Source organism: Montipora capricornis, chromosome 1 (genome assembly GCF_036669925.1).
Source record: "Montipora capricornis isolate CH-2021 chromosome 1, ASM3666992v2, whole genome shotgun sequence".
NCBI classification, from domain to species: Eukaryota; Metazoa; Cnidaria; class Anthozoa; order Scleractinia; family Acroporidae; genus Montipora; species Montipora capricornis.
The window spans coordinates 27,493,377-27,497,481 of NC_090883.1; positions in this window are offsets into that span (position 1 = coordinate 27,493,377).

Consider the following 4,105-nt stretch of genomic DNA (forward strand, 5'->3'; position numbering starts at 1 on the left):
CACTAAGTGCCACAATGACACATAAGAACGTCATTTTAAGTATAAAAATTGCTGTCGTATTAATGATCATTAGCAGCAGTCAACTTACAGATGTGAGCATATTTAGTGAGTCTACAAGGAATGAAGAATATTTATATTATCGAGTGAACCCTGCCACTGCAGTTCTCAAATAATGCAAATGCATAAAATAATTATTAAGAGAAAGACAAGAATGAATAAACCCATTCAAGTGACGATCTAACTTCTCTTTCTCTTCTTTAGTTCCAGTTCACTCCTCTGCAGAAAGCTGAACGCCACAATCATCAGTCCATAATTCAGCTGCTCCTGGACCATGGCGCAAAACCAAGTCTTCAGCAACCAGTAAGTTATTTAAAATTTGTCCAACTTGCGAGAAATGCTTTAGGCAATAAGAAAATAACGTTAATTTTGCACGGAATTAATTTACTGTCTTGACCTTTGTTGTTGAGGTTTTTTGTAGGGGGGTGAGGGTGGGGTGGTGTAGGGCAAGCCATGCCAAGTGAGCCTCACTAAATTTAGTGCGCTAAATTCCATAAATGTGCTTTGCCTATTCTACTGGAGCATTTTTATCGTCCGGCTTTATTGTCAGTGTAGGGCGTATTAGATGTAAGAGACGTTTCCTATCTATATTCACAACTCGTAAACATGAATGAGTGTGCAGCTCAAGCTGAGAGCCTGAGTGTTTAATGCTGTCTAAATAACGTACAAAACTAAGGCGCACCAACCTCTGGGGGAGAGAGAGGTGATTACAAGATAAAAGAACCTTAAAGTGCACCTACATGTAAAAAATGTTTTGGCAACAATATTAATTTGCCGCCAAAAGCAAACATGTTTTACCATTCTTACGTCAAAATTTTGCTTCTCATCTGCCGGACAAGATGCGCGAAGTTATCAAAACTAGCAGTAATTTGGACCCACGACCGTGATTTGAGAGACATGGGTCTATTCCCGATTTTACATCCTAAACTGCTTTGCAGTGCAACAGGAATGCAAATCAGTTTGTGACGTAAAACGAAGAATAGACCCATGCCTCTCACATCACGGTCATGAGTCCCGATTACTGCTAGTTCTGCCAAGTTTACGTGGCTTGCACGGCACAGAAAAAAGCGAAATTCTGGGTAACAATGCTGACAGTTTCATTTTCATTCATTTCATTTATTTATTTTGCCAGGAAAAAAAAGAAAGAAAGAAAAGACAAATTTTGACTTCACTACCCAATCACACACAACACAACTAACTCAATCACAACCCAAGTGTGTAGATACTTGGGCATGTAGGACAGCAGGCGCCACAAGGCGGGTTAATTTTTGTTTGCCAGCTGCATGCAAACTCCGCTCCCACATAAAAATATGTTAGCATACTTGATGGTACTGATCTACTAAAAACTTATTAATAGTTTAAAAAATACAACCACACTTTTGAATTTACGGAACATGTTTTGATGTTTGAAACATGATCTTCAGCCACCGTTAGTTTAACATTAAAATTTTTACAAGATAATTCGTATATATATATAACTATCAATACAATGATTCTTTGTAGATTAAATGTTCGTTACAAGTAGGGAAAATTCAAACGAACCAACAATATTATAGAGAACATAACTGACATAACGGTAAAAATTTAAAAGTGTAATGCTAAACTGACATGATCAACTTGTTTGTTGAGTTCGGGTTTCAACCGCTCAATATGGAAACTCTCCTTGATTTTGAGTTGATAGAAAAGAAGTAGCATTATCAATGATTTTGAAGCAAGAAATATCACAATTATCCTGACAATTTTTGGAAAAAGTAAGATGCTTGAAAATACGAGAATTTTCATCCTGGAAAAGGTGCTCATTTACACGTGTGTAGAAATGCCTGTTGGTTTCACCAACGTAGCGAGCACCACAGCCCGCACAAGTAAATTTATATACAACGCGTGATTTGAGAGAATCCGGAATGAAATCCGTTGGACTAAAAATGTTGCACATTCATTGTTACTTGATCTCTGCTTGGATAATAATACATCTAAAAACGGTAATTTGCCATCTGTTTCTGTTTTCATTGTAAACTTAATGTTGGGATGGCATTTGTTAAGGTATTGAGAAAACATATCTGCATCATGAGAATTTTGAAAACAACAAATAATGTCATCTACTTATCTACGATAATATAATACTTGGGTACCAGAGTATTTTTCCAACCAAAGCCTTTCATAATAACCCATAAAGAAATTGGCTAACACAGGGGCTAAAGGTGAACTGATTGCCACTCCATCTATTTGATCGTGAAAATTGGAACAATTACCGTTTACAGCGAAACAAGGTCGCAGCACTGAAAAGACAGGCTGTTAAAGATTCCTACTCCAAAGCTGTGTCTGTTTCTTCTAGATGCTCGACTGGTTTATTCTGGAGAAAACTAAGGCCGCTTTTACCAAATAACAATCCCAGTGACAATTCAAGTCAAATTTGTTTGCTTGAAAACGGCGCAATTGCTCCTGATCCTAGCGCGGTTCTGAATGAGTACTTCGTATCTCCTACTGTTGACGAGTCAGTCTTGACCTTGTCCGTTGACGACTTTTCCAGTCACATCAGTGTTGTTAATATAAACGCGATGGCTCCTAAGCTTAATTTTCATTTTCATCCAGTCAGCGAAGCCCATGTTTCTGATATTCTCTCTAATCTGAACATAAGGAAATCAACTGGTCCTGACGGTATACCATCTAAGCTGCTTAAAATAGCTACCCCCGTCATTACTGCACCTCTGACAAAGCTTTTTAATCATTGTATTGGCGTCGGCGAGTGGCCTTATCAATGGAAACTCAGTAACGTTACTCCTGTCTACAAGAAAGATGACGAAACATCCAAATCAAATTATCGTCCTGTTAGTGTCATATCAGTAATACCGAAGGTGTTTGAGAGAATAACAATTAAATATGATCAGCTATATAGTGCATTCACTCAAATCTTTTCTGATAACATGTCTGGCTTCCTACGCGGACATTCATGCTGTTCCGCCTTACTTAAACTAACTGATGATTGGCGCCATGCTCTTGACAAGAAAAAAGATGTGAGAGTGGTTGCTATTGACCTATCGAAGGCATTTGACTCGATTTGCCATAACTTGTTACTAGCGAAACTAAAAGCTTATGGCGTTCAAGACTCTGCATTAAAACTGATTCAGTTGTATCTATCAGGCCGTCTTCAAAGAGTTAAATGCAATGGGAACGTGTCTGACTGGCTCCCCGTTCGCTGTGGAGTGCCGCAAGGGAGCCTTCTTGGCCTGCTTCTCTTCAATATTTTTGTGAATGATGTTAATTACTCAGCTGGGTTTTCCTCCATACGTCTTTATGCCGATGACACGACGCAATAGGTCTCTCACGAGTGTCCTGCTGTACTAGAATCCATCTTGAATCAAGACATAAAGAAATTAACCATTTGGTTCTCAGCGAACTATCTTCAAGTTAACGCCACTAAGACTCAATCAATGACACAAGGTAGTTCTCAGTATACTTGCAACTTTTTAGTCGCTGACTTGTACATCGTGATTGAACCGACTCTCAAAATTTTAGGTGTAACATTGGACCGCGACTTGTCTTTTAAGCCCCATGTTACTATCATGCTGCAAAAAGCATACGCTATGATAGCTGCTCTACGTAGGATTAGTTCCATCAAATACTATGATCAAATACTATGATCTCTCTATACAAAGCCTACGTGTTACAGCATATTGAATATTGTAGCCCGCTACTGCTAGGAATATCTAAATCTTTGAAGAATACCATCGAACGAGCCAACCACTATGCGATTAAGTCTTTACTTAATCTGGGTAACTCAGCTACCTATGATCTATGCTTAGCTACGACCGCTATGGGCACGCTTGAACAAAGACGCATCGTACAATCGCTCATTTTATTTTTTAAGTGTTTTAGACAGAACGGCCCAAATTACATTTCTTAGTTTTTTACACCTAGGATAACTAATTATAATTTACGAGGTGATGGCCTAAATGTTGTACAGCCATCATATAACAGCCTTGTTATGCACAACTCATTTCTGTATCAGATTGCCCACGTGTGGAATCAATAACTGGCCATAACAAAATCC